At 41.5% G+C, this 13,097-nt stretch overlaps 1 protein-coding gene and 1 non-coding gene across 2 annotated transcripts in view; both read right to left on the bottom strand.

Annotated features, from left to right (window-relative positions):
* The window catches only part of LOC141787140 (endonuclease V-like), a 157,544-nt gene that overhangs the window by 109,277 nt on the left and 35,170 nt on the right, over positions 1-13,097 (bottom strand). The gene's annotated exons all lie outside the window — the stretch shown is intronic.
* Positions 6,874-6,992, bottom strand: LOC141787232 (5S ribosomal RNA). The gene has a single exon (XR_012598048.1). It is a non-coding gene; the product is annotated as a 5S ribosomal RNA (ribosomal RNA).

Genomic DNA, 13,097 nt, shown 5'->3' with positions numbered 1-13,097 from the left:
CTTTGACTCTATAATTCTGATCATCTCAACTTGGAACTATAGGTATAATTATCAACACAGGAAGTTTTTACTCTCCAAGTTCTGTTTTTCTTGCTCATTTCTTTGCGGTCAAACTTTTGCAGCTCACAAGACGTTGAGAAGTGAGACATTTTATTATTCATTACGACGACAGCGCTGCAGAGACAGGTGGAAGCAGAGCGATGGTGCGAATCCCCGTAAGGAAAATCCTTCACAGCTTGAAAATCCTAACAGTCTCACTGTGTCTGCTACCTTTGCGTCGGTGTGTCTTCATTTGTGCGAGTTTCAATGTGTGTGTGTGTACGCAGGTGCGTGCAATGGCTGCACAGGTGAGTGTGTCTGTGTGTGTGTCTGCGTGTTATCCAGAAGGGGCTGTGTTTGTGTTACCGCAGAGGTGACAACAACCAAAAATACACTCGCTCTGCAGGCCTGAATTATTCAGAGAGTGGAGACGGAGCAGTGGGGAGGGGTAGGGAGAGATAGATGGATGCTTGAGAGACGGCAGTGGCGGCGGTGAGAGAAGAGTGAAAAAAACAGCATACAGCGAGGATGAACAAAGTCGCGGAGAACAAGGAGGTGAGGGAAAGTTGAGAGAGTATGGACTCATCAAAAGAAAGACGCACACATGGGCTGGTTTTAATAACAGATGAGGACACACACCCACAGAGGCATATAAAGAAAAAAAAAAAAAAAAAGAGAAAGCATTTGTTGCGGTCTGCCGGGATGCAGAGCTAAGTGTTGAATCTGAAGCTTGCACATCTTAATAAAACAAACAACAAAGGGGGCAATAATAGAGAGAAATAGTACAAAAAAATCCCACTCTTCACATATGAGCAATATACATAAACATGTGACTCCCACAAAATGTGTCGTCACATTTTATGTAAAGTGTTAATATTTTAATTTGGATGTAAAAGCCAAATAATTGGACATTTCAGTGCCACCAGCAGGAGGCAGTGTGGCGCTGGGCTTCCCCCATATCGACTCGTTTTGGGAGCAGAACTAGCATTTCTCCTTTTCTTCTGTTTATACAGCTTGGTACTGTCAGAGCACATGTCTAAGTGTGTATGAATGTTGATTTACACAACAGAAACATTTAATATCCCACTGGTAAAAGTAGATCACCTGTATGTGTTTGTGAATGAAAGTAAATGCCTTAGTAAAGTTACCGTGTGCGAGCAAAGATGGCGCCGGCTATTGTTGCATCTTTTATGTTTGTTTACATTAGCTTCTGTACATCTCATTTCGAAGCAGATACTACACTAACAGTATTATAAGGTGTTTTGTAAAGTTACTGTTGCATTTTTAGCGTTATATGTGCACAGTTTCCAGGTTTAAGTAAATCCAGTTTTCAGTCTTAAGCTAATGTTGCAGTGTGACGTCACAGCCACACCAAACGCAAATTTGTGGTGAGATTACATACAAAGTCAATGCAAAGACGTGTTTAGACACCGGCGTTTAGGCGCAGCGCGTTTGGGGTGTTCACGTGTTGGGGCGGCAGACGCGAATTCGCTCGAGTTGAAAACATTAAACTTTCGACGCAAATTCATGTGAAGGCTTGCCGTGGCAGCCAATCAGCAATGGCATTCCTCCACGACCTCATTGATTTGATGACGTTGGGGTGGAACCACCACCGGCTCCGACTCCAACTCCGCCGGGAGATGGAGGAGAAAATAATCTGTGCGGTGTGTCACTTTCCAGAGTTATACGATACGACGTGTGTACTCTACAGAGACCGGAAAAACAGGAGCAGGTTTGGGTGAAAGTTGCTGTGGAGACAGGGAGACGGGTCATCACTGAGTCCGACTGTGTTTTCCTCAGTGGAGTTTTGAGCCTGATAGAGAGGAGGGAGGAGCGGGGCAGGGAAAAGATGGAAGTTCTCTGCGGTCCTTTCTTTCCTCGACCCCTTCATTATCCCCAGGGAGACCCCCAGGAACGTGGGTCGGGGGTCGAGGATGAGATCCCAGGGAACAGCCGGGCAGGGCCAGTGGAGGTGGATTACCAGGGAGAGGCAGCAGGCACTTATTGTGATCTCCAAGGCTTTCACACACTCTCCTGCCATGCTTTTGAAACCACAGCTCATTGTTTTTCAGATGCTCTTTTGGGCTTCCCGTCTTTTAATGGCCCTACCTGCACAGTGTCGCGCTAACGCGTGTTTGCCCCTCAGCTTGTCAAAATAGTCCAGCATCCAGACTCTGGCGTTAACGCGGCACGTTACAGGCGATTCGCGCCAATAAATTCACGAATTTGCGAATTTGCGTTTGGTGTGGCCGTGGCATGATAGTCTCCCCCAAATTAAAGTCTGAGTGTGGTAACGTTCAAAGACTTTTGAATAGTGTGGGAAATCCAAGACACCAGGTTTATATTGACGCCAAATACTTTTTGAAGTAAAAAAAAATAGACTAGTTTAGTTACAAAGCTTTTAAATGTGCGTTTTTATGTTAAACAAAGGATTATGTCCTGAAATGAGAGTTTTACATGGGAAAGAATATTAATTTTATTGTGTTTATTTGTCACAAGATTTCTATATTCATGAGGTGGTGTGAAGATGCAGAGACAAAGAATGTAAGAAATGGAAACATTTATTTTGAAGATGTATAAATAAAGATTCTGCTGAATGAAGCTGAATTGTAAAGAAGCTTTGTTGCTGGCCTCATTATTTCCTTCTGTTTGTACAGATATTCTTATCTGCTTATGGGCTCTCACTGTGAGACCTGTAACACACACTGCATGCTACTTTACTCCTTATGTATACACACACACACACACACACACACACATACACACACACACACACAAACACACAAACACACACACAATGCATTCTTCAATTTCTTTTCCTCCTTGCATACAGGCTCCACATCCCTGTTCACTCACGTTGGTATTCCATCTGTTTTCACAATCTGGGAGTGCAGCTGTGCAGCTTTACATTGCCCATCTTTCCACTCAGCACCCAAAGGTGGAGGGGGGGGCGAGGGGCTGGCAATGGAAACCAAAAATGGAGACGAGATCATGGAGCCACATTTATTGCCTCTTAGCAGGGGAAGTGTACACAACCAAAGAGCTCTACCGTGCCGCGCAGGAAGATGTTTGCAGCACGACTGGCTCTGTGGGGAGACTGTTTTAATGCTGCTTTAGATAAAAAGCTGCCACATAGAAACACAACTTCGACTCCTCACACACCTCGGAGAAACAATGTGCGAAAAAAAAAAAACTGTTTATACAGCCTTACATGAAGTTATTTTAGAGGAGTGAAATAGAGATGCAGCAGTGTACAGGTGACTGCTGCAGGGGGAAAGAGAAAATAATTAGTGACTTCCTCTGGCTGAAAAGCACTCAGACAGGGAGGAGAGGTCTGGAGATAGGCTGTTACTGTACGTCTCATGCAGCTCCTCAGAGTCCCATTACCACAGGATGTCTTCCCATCAGTGTGTGTGGAGGAGGAAGAGGAAGACGAGTGGATTGTGGAGTAATGGATTTTAGCCTGGAGATAATGATGGAGGGACCACATGTAGCCTGAGACTACACACATATGACACAGCAGTCTGAAGCTGTTGGTGAACACCAGCGTCAGACTCATCATTGAAGCTTCTCACTCACTCAGGTCTCTGTGCGTCTGGATGAGGAGAGTCCCAGAGAAAAACTGCTTCAGCGTGGTTTCTAGAGAAAAAAAGTGTGGGGTTAAATTAAACTTTATCTTTCCCTGACAAAGCTAGGTGTCGAGTTACGAGCAGTCAAGAGTGTTTGAGTCAGAGAATTTCATACTACTGAGACATTTTTGGACACCTGCACCCCACTAATGTCTATCACACCAGTCAGCTTTATGAAGACTCTAAACTAAGGTCTGACACTTTGTCACATTTAGGAACTTCTTATTTGAGTACTCTGGGTAATTTTGTCCCCAAGAGAGTGTGCTCATAATCTGCCTTTTCTCATCTTCTCCTTTTGGACAGTTAATAGGTTTTCTAGCTCCCTGCTGAGGTTCTACAAGTCAGAGCAGACAAACACACAGGGACCTGCTGCCATCCTTGTCTCTCAGACATTAAAGGGATAGTTCAGTTTTTTTGAAGTGGGGTTGTATGAGCTCTATGTGACCACTAAGGACATTAGATACAGTAGAAAGTTGTCTCCTCTCCCTCAGTAAGACACAGACTGTAATCGATGGTGACGAGGAAATAGGCGCTAACAGGGACAGACGGTACCAAATTCAAAGGCTATTTTCTCTGCCTACAAGAGCTAAAATCAAAAAGTAATACCACAGTTTAAGAGAACGATACATAAAATATTTTTTAAGTGCATTAAGTCTTCGGAAATATAAACATTTATCTGGACCTAACTAACTGGTCATGTATCCTTCGGCGCAGCGCTAGTGCGCTCCGTCCCCCCTCCTCCTTTCAGCTGTAGGGAATGTAAACAAGCTATGCTTCGAGCACCAGTTTTAGCCTCGTGTAAGTTTGATCAAGTATCGTAATTCTTTTGTTTGTACTCTAAGGATTGTGAGGCAGCGTAGGAAATTCAAAATGAATTACTATGACAGCGACGATGACGTTCCATTCACTTTGGAACCAAAAGGATACCTGCATGAACCGGAGCACACAGAAGAGGAGCTGCTACAGATGGCGACTGGAAGGAATACAGAGGACTTTAGTGGTCACATATAGCTCATACAACCCCACTTAAAAAAAACTGAACTATCCCTTTAACATGAGATGTGTGTCCTATATGAGATGTCAAAGAGACTTGAAATTGTTTGACTTTGTTGACGTATCTAAATGAGAACTGTAAGTGGTATAAAGGTTTAAACAGAGGGTGGAGCAAAGGGAAAGATTTTTAAAAAGGTTATCTATCCAACATGCATAAATCTTGGCAAGTGAAGAATAGTGAAGTAAATTATTTACATTTGGATCTTTAGAACACAGGGTGAGACAACATGACGACTTGCTGTGTGCTGCAGGAGCATCAGATGAACTTCAGTATCATTGTCGCAGGTACAGCTACTGACGAGGGAGGATCCAGACGGGACAAGAAACACGGAAACTCAATTGTCTCTGCAAAGTGCTTTGTGATCACTCCTTGTTCTTCTTTTGAAACAAAAATCCCTGAAATATTTATCTGTTACATGCTAACAAAGTGGAACAATGGTTCAAGGAGGAAGAATCACTGTAAAGAATGCAGACTGAGTGATGACTCATGTCCGTTTATTCAGCCATCTCTGGACTCGACTGAGATTTCACCAGACAATCCTCATCTGTGGAATCACCCTGTCCACCTACTGAAGCTGAGAGTGGAGTTCTCATAAACAGTAAATATTTGTTGTTTTTAAATCTTATTTTATGGTAAAATAAACATCTATATTGATAATTCTTGGAAGTCAAATGTAAAGGGAAACTGACATAAGTGGTCTGTACAACTGATGACAGACATACCAAAGGATGCCTAAACAAAAAGGGACAAAAGTCCCATCTAGTCAGAGCTACAGACTGCCACAAGCCACCAAACAGTGAACTGTGAAATTGTTAGACTGGCAATCTTTCCCCAGCCCCAGACTGTAACTGGTCAGGGTTTGCCTCCTTTGAACGCACAACATGTTAATATTCACAACTTCATCTCATCAACTCATTTGTAAGGCTAAGTGTCAGAAACAAAATCATGGACTTGTAGAGAACTTTAGGGTAAAATGGGGAGCTTTTTGAGGTTGTCTGTCCTGTGTAATCACAGAAATATCCAGAAGCCTTAAAAGCTTAGAAAGAGCCCACACTCTTCCAGCAGAAAAAGAGCAGACTGTTTCCCCTGAGGAGCTCAGCCCTGCGGTGTGAGCAACAGGCTTCAGCTGGTCATTAAACAGTCTGAAGTGGATCCCATTGAATTAGATGCTAGCTCAACATTTCAGGCTTCTATTGTGGCCTCTCTGGCTGTAATGACAACGATGCACAGGAGGAGGTCCAGTAACTTTTAAACCAGTTAGTGTACAACAGGAAAAACAAGAGGAGAGACAAAAACAGATGAAAAACACAGGAGAGGGGAGAGGCAAAAACTGACAGCTACACCAGAGAAATCACAACCTTGAATGAGATGGCATGACATACGGGATGTTTATCAGGATCTAACAGTTGCTGCAGATTTGTCATCTGAACATCCATGATGAGAATCTCTCGTTCCACCACATCCCAAAGGTGCTCTATTGGATTGAGATCTGGGGACTGTGGAGGTCATTTGAGTACAGGGAACTCATTGTCATGTTGAAGAAACCAGTCTGAGATGATTCCAGCTTTATGACATGGAGCGTAATCCTGCTGGAAGTAGCCATCAGAAGATGGGTACACTGTGCTCATAAAGGAAAGGACATGGTCAGCAACAATACTCAGGTAGGCTGTGGACTTTAAACCATGCTCAGAGATTTATTCTCAATTAATAAGTCTATTAGACTGTAAGTGGGAGTGGGAATAGAAACAGTGTTAAAAGCTGTGTAGTTTGAGTCACTCATAAGTACCAATTTTCTGTAATTTTGTGTGTTAATGTGGTAATAAATATAAATTTGTTTAATAATTAAAAGCCCAATTCTTTTATTTAACATAATGTATAAAAGTGCCTAATTTAGTGCCCATCCCGACTAATCACCGCACATTATCATTTTCCCCTCTTGCCCCAAATGTGATGGGATAAAGCATGATTCCAAATGGTACTCCACCAAATTTTAAATGCATGAAAAACTGAATACACATAATAGTATACAGTCTGATTAACAAACACAAAACAATTCAAACATACCGGCCTATTTTTCACAGTCCAATAATGATACAGTGAGCAGGGCATCCCCAAACAGCCCCCTCTTGTGTTTGTCCGAGGAAGTGCAAAAGCTTACAGCACCTGGTATTCCCAGGCGGTCTCCCATCCAAGTACTAACCAAGCTCGACCCTGCTTAGCTTCCGAGATCGGACGAGATCGGGCGTGTTCAGGGTGGTATGGCCGTAAGCGAATTCATCAGCAGCATACAGGCAAGATAAACATAGCATTACAATATACATACACTATGTGAGAGTAGGGATGGTTACCTTTCACATTTGAAATGACAGGGTACAAATGCCTAGTATCTGGCAATCAGTACCGGTACCTAATGGTACCAATTTTCAGTACTTTTGTGTGTTTATGTGGTGAAAAATATCAATTTGTGTGATAATGACATTTATATATTTTTTCAATTTAACATATTTATTCTTTAATTTATAACCTTCCAATGCTGTGTTCATGTCCTGCATGGAAAATCGCCTTCTCTTCCACTCCTTGACTAGGGATGGATACCTTTCACATTTGATACAATTAGGTAACAACACTTGACAATCCTATTTTGAGGTATCAATTTTCAGTTCTGTTGTGTGTTTACATGACAATATATATTAATTTGTTGAGAATTAAATATCAAAGTTTTTCAACTGAACATTATGTATTCTCTAAATGTAAACTTGCAATGCTGTGCTCATATCCAGCATGGACAACCACCTCCTCTTCCACTCCCTCACAGTCACAAGGATGCATTTAGGTACCTAGACACGGTGCTATCTGATTTTATGAGAATTGGTACTTGGCACTACAGACAGAAATCGGTGGGGTACATATAAAAGTCATCTTGTCAAAAGCTTCCTTTAATGCAACTCTTCAGTTTGACCTGAATCACCGGGGATAAACAGGCCATTGTCTTAACTCATTTGTAATTGTTCAGTCTAACAGTATTTTGTCCCATGAGGATGCTCCTAAAGTCCCATGAAAGCTTTAACAACCCAAACCTGGTCGAAACGTAAATGACTCATTTTGAAATCAATTAAATCATCTTGACATCAATACTTAGTGTCCACTTGTCCATGTCTGGAGTTGGTTGCTGGGTAGTAAGCTGGAGAAGCTCTGCTTAAGCTTCACTGCATGTGTATGTGTGTGTGTGTGTGTGTGTGTGTGTGTGTGTGTGTGTGTGTGTGTGTGTGTGTGTGTGTGTGTGTGTTTTTACAATACACACAGCACATGCTTGTGGGTATGTGTGGAGGATATGGAGTTTGTCAGTGGATGGACTGTGAGCATATGTTTGGTGTATCTGTGCTCAGAGGTCAGCAGTGTGAGCTTCTGGCTGCAGGGCTGAATGTTTAACAGTTTAACATGTAGGAGGGACAAATAAGGTGTTACACTGTATAACTGTATCCAATAATCCAATACCACCCTGCTGCTTCCTAGATTGTACTGACTGTTTGCAGTAGAGAGAACAAAATCAAGAACCATTTATACTGAATGATAAAGAAGAACTTTGAGATTTCTGTTTTTTGTGTCAGACAGGGTGAGATAAAAGACGTGCTGATGTCTTGAGGAAGGTCCAAGGGAATCATTCACTCAGGGAGTAAAGAGAGTTATGGGCCAACTTCAGTTAAGAGGCTTTTAAACAATACACAAGTTCATTTTCAAATCCCAACAGACCACATAAGAAAAGTTTTAAGTGTTATCCTAACAATATACATGGTTAATTCTAAGATGATAAGACAAGACAAGACAAGACAAGACAAGACAAGACAAGACAAGACAAGCTAAGCTAAGCTAAGCTAAGCTAAGCTAAGCTAAGCTAAGATAAGATAAGATAAGGCTTAATTTGTCCCACAGTGGGGAATTTTTTAGACTTACAGCAGTAAACAAAAAGGTGCATAGTGCAAACGTTACTATAAGAATATAGAATAATATAAGTGCAATCAAGAAAAAATATTTACAGGACTAAACCGAACCAAAAGAAACATGTAAAGAACCACTATACAAGTATAGCATGTGCACAGATCGACAGCACAAAGGTAAAAGAGTTTTGAAAAGGGTGAGACATGTTGTCCATACAACACAACAACTTGGCCACTATTCTCCTGTCACCCCCCGCAGGGTCTACAGGGCCTAGAGTGCAGCCCAGGACTGAGCTGGCTTTCTTCACCAGTCTGTTCAGTCTGTTCAGGCCACAGTAGGTAAAACCCCTCCAATGTGGCCCCAATGTCCAGTGTTAGCTCGCTTAGTCATGTCTGTGAATAGCATGATGCTACTCTGCCCTTTTGTATTCCCTCTGGTGCTGTGTTAGCACGGCTAGCTTGTCCATCTTATTGGGGATAGATCTTATATTACCCATAACAATGGATGGAAGGACAGGTCGATGTCATCTTTTCTCTTCTATTGGCTGCTAACAGCTGATCTCATGTGCAAAAAATCTAACCATTGTTACACACAGGATCCCCAGACACACACGGGAACAAAAATAGTATAAAAACAACCCTGCAAACAATCAGGTGTCTATGGATAACAAATGAACCATGAAAAGTAATGACTGGCTTTAAATACTAAGTGGCACGACAACAAGATCATCATCATCATCTTAGCAATGAGATCATCGTTAGCTAACCCATGCTCCAAAATTAAGACTAGATAGTAATGTGATAGCAGGGGAAACCATATGACGAGTCATTTCAGTTATGAAGAAAATACTGTACTGACCTGAGGGATCTGACGGTTCATCAGTCAGTTAACATGTGCTTTGGTTGGTTAAAGGAACTGACTTCAGTTCACCTTTAAATCCCCTGACTACTGCAGTATGTCAGCACACATCAATAGGGGTTGGAGAAAAAAGTTGTTGTATAGTAGTATTTGGATTTTCTCTTTAATTATTTTAAATCTGGATTTTTGGTCCCATATTGTGCAAAAATCACTTTATTAAGTCTTTTAGTGAAACTTGTGGGTCTTTGGCTTTCCTCCCAGCCCGCAAAATGTGATATTTAATGACAAACCTAGTGCTTGTGAATGTAAAATCCTGACCTAAAATGAGCTGTTTGGGATTTCCGGGGTTTGCTGATGTCAGCGAGTCCCTTTTTTTCAGGAGCAAGTCTGACCTGATTGGTCAACCAGAGCAGATACCCCTGAACCCCCTCCCCGCATCTAGAGAGAAATCTCTCCAGCAGCGGGGGGAAGGAGTGTGGCTGTTTTTGGCTGTAAACAACCACATCGTTACATGCACAAGCTTCTCATCTCAGAAGAAGACAAGACTAAGTGTCTAGAGTTCATTTATCAGGAAATGTTTCAGCTACACTCAGTAAAACTGTGCATGTGTGTGCTAGTCACTTCACAGCTGACTGCTTTTCCAACTTTAGACTGTACAACAGAGGGCTAGCGAATAGACTGGTCCTGAATCCAGGCGCATTACCAACCATCCACCAACAAACCTCAGACCCTGGAAATGTGAGTATTTTAAATGCTGTGTGCTGTGGAGCAGATGGAAGAGCTTTTCCTCAGTGTCCCCCCTGTCTCTGTGTTAGCTTCAGGATGCTAACTTTAGCTGCAGTTAGACTGTTGTTTTAGCCTGTAATGTTACGGTAAACGAGCTTTGCTGTTTTCTAAACATTATGCACTCGGAGCTCGTGGCGCCGCTCTCAGTGACGCTGAAGAGCGGGGCAGTATCAGCGGTGGCTCATGTACATATGAAGGCCACGCCCACTAAATCAGAGCGTTCTGAACAGAGGGGCTATGAGAGCCTGGAAACAATGCTGCTGTGCTTGATTTATTGGCTTTTTGGACCAAAACATGTTACTACCATTTCATGAAGACATCAATGATCCATATTAAACTGCAGAAAAGGAGCATAATATGAGACCTTCTGGGATTTTTTTTTTCTAATTTAAGTCCTTCAATTCAGTCTTTGTTTATAAGCTGGTTTAGTAAATGTTGAGATGTTAGATCCCCTGAATACATCCTAAAAACTGACTCACATGTGATGTGCGTTTCATGGGAAAAATATGGCTCCTGATGTAGTCTGTAGACATCATTGTTATAATTCAACTTTTTCACTTGGTCTGGTGTTAAAAAAGTGAACTGAAAATAGCCTCCTTAATGACAACTGCTCCCTAAGGTAGCACTATCTCCACCCCCTGTGTTATGATGCTCATGAACTACACTGTAAAAAGGGAATCTTCAATCAGTTGAAGTGATGTAATTTTTTTTTATCAATCCAACTCAATATTTTTAAGTTAAGGTTTCCAATGTATTTTTGTGGATCATATCAACTTGAAATTGCTACAACTAAAAAGAAAAAAAAATGTAGTTGGACCAACTTAAATTAATTGCTTCAATTGGTCACACCTAAATAAATTAAGTTATTTGAAATGAAATTAACAAGTTTAATTAACACAAGTTAATAGGTCAAATAAATAAAATATTTTAATTCTTCTCAAATCAACATATTATTGAATGGCAACTAAATATAACTCAAGACGAAACCCAGTCTGTCATTTCTAATGATAATTTTAGCCCATCAACACGTCTCTTTTATTAACATATAAAACATTAAACACACTTAAAGGTACACCGTCCATGCCATAGGGCACAGACAGCAGGTCCATGCCATGTGGAGCACAGAAAGCCTGTGCTCTTGGCAGGTTAACATCTTAATGTATAGCTGGGTCCAATATCCACTGCATTCCCTCCTCACTCACGGTTTGAAATGAGTCAATACAATAGGCTGTAAAGTAAACTTTACCAGTAGACATAAAGTAAACTCAACTTAAGACTATGAGTTATGTTTACTAACCTTTTTAGTGCAATTGTTTTCCTAGATTCTTTTAAGTAAGCTCAACTTGTCACATTTTTACAGTTCAATAAAGTATAAAAACTCCACGTCAGATCTTACTTTGAGGTTTTGCAAATTATTGAGTTGAAACAACTGAAAACCTTAAGTTGGACTGATGCAAAATGTTGATTTGAGAACAATCAAATGTTTCAGTTCATTTGACTTAATCAATTGTACTGATTGGACTTATTCACTTCATTTCAAATAACTTAATTTATTTAGGTGTGACCAATTGAAGTAATAATTTAAGTTGGTCCAACTGTTTTCTTTTTTCAGTGTACTTTAGGAAAGCATCCATAACCCAGTGACTAACCCTTTTCTACAACAGTACTGTGAAGAAGCGCTGCAGCTGTCCACCCTATATACTTTTATACTGTTCCCACAGCAGGGTAATATTGGCATCCGAGTGTGTGATTCAGACAAAGTTATGGTGTTGGAGCCTCACACAAATACACCGAGACACCAACACAGCTGTGTCTGTTTCCTGACTGGATCGCTGGGATCCCGTCTCACCTGTAACACCTCTGTTGAGACCTTTGATGGAAGCACACTAAAGGCTGGCACACATTACAGGATTTTCCAAAGCTTCACACAGCTTCACATTTAGAGAGCACACACTTGATGATAACAAAAGACAGATCGCACAAGATTTCTCTCTCCTGATCTTGAAGTGTGTGGTCTGCACTCTGAGGACACCACACGCTAACAGATTCTTCAGCATAGCTTCAGCTTCTTCGCGCTCAATGTCCCAAATCTCGCGCAGTAAAACGTGACTTTGGTGTAAACAAACATGACAGACGTACAAAAAAAAGCAAAGATGTCTGTTTTTGGACTAGAATTTAAAAAAAAAAAACACACAAAAGAAGATGGCTTAGGGAAAAGGTTGTTGTCTTTGGTCAGTCAGCTGAGTCAGCTCGCATCTTGATTGGCTTCGCTCCGGTATGCGTGACATTACACGTTATACCTGCTCAGCTCCTCTTGGAGGGCCCCTCACACAACAGGATTTTTAGTCTCAAATATTATACATGTTATAAATGTTCATTATCTATGATCTCTGAATCGGAGGCCTTCCAAGTGGCTCCAACCAGAAGAAATCACTCTTAACACACCCCACACCACAGGAAAATCACACATGATGTCATCAGACAATCAGGCCTTTGCTGGCTTTGATTGTAAGGAGGAGATTGGGACGAAATCAGCCTGTTTATCTTGTTTAGTGTGTCCGTCTTTATGCTCAAATGCTCTGTGACATTCACGTTGAAGGCATTCGAGGCTTTAAACTGCCACTGTGAAAAGCCTGAATGGGACTGACGTAAACAGGAATGTAATTGGCTGATAACTCCACATCCTTATGTTCTGTTGGCTTGGTTTGTCTGACCTCTGTCTCAGTCTTTCTCTCTGTCACCGCGGGGTTAAAAAGGCAGAATGAATCCAGACAGTGTCTGCTCCATTTCTACTC

This window comes from Halichoeres trimaculatus, unplaced genomic scaffold, assembly GCF_033239565.1.
Source record: "Halichoeres trimaculatus isolate MK-OKI-2021-1 unplaced genomic scaffold, fHalTri1.1 fHalTri1_scaffold_2, whole genome shotgun sequence".
NCBI lineage: Eukaryota > Metazoa > Chordata > Actinopteri > Labriformes > Labridae > Halichoeres > Halichoeres trimaculatus.
Note: the sequence above shows the minus strand (reverse complement) of the source record. Positions and strands in the feature narration are given on the sequence as shown.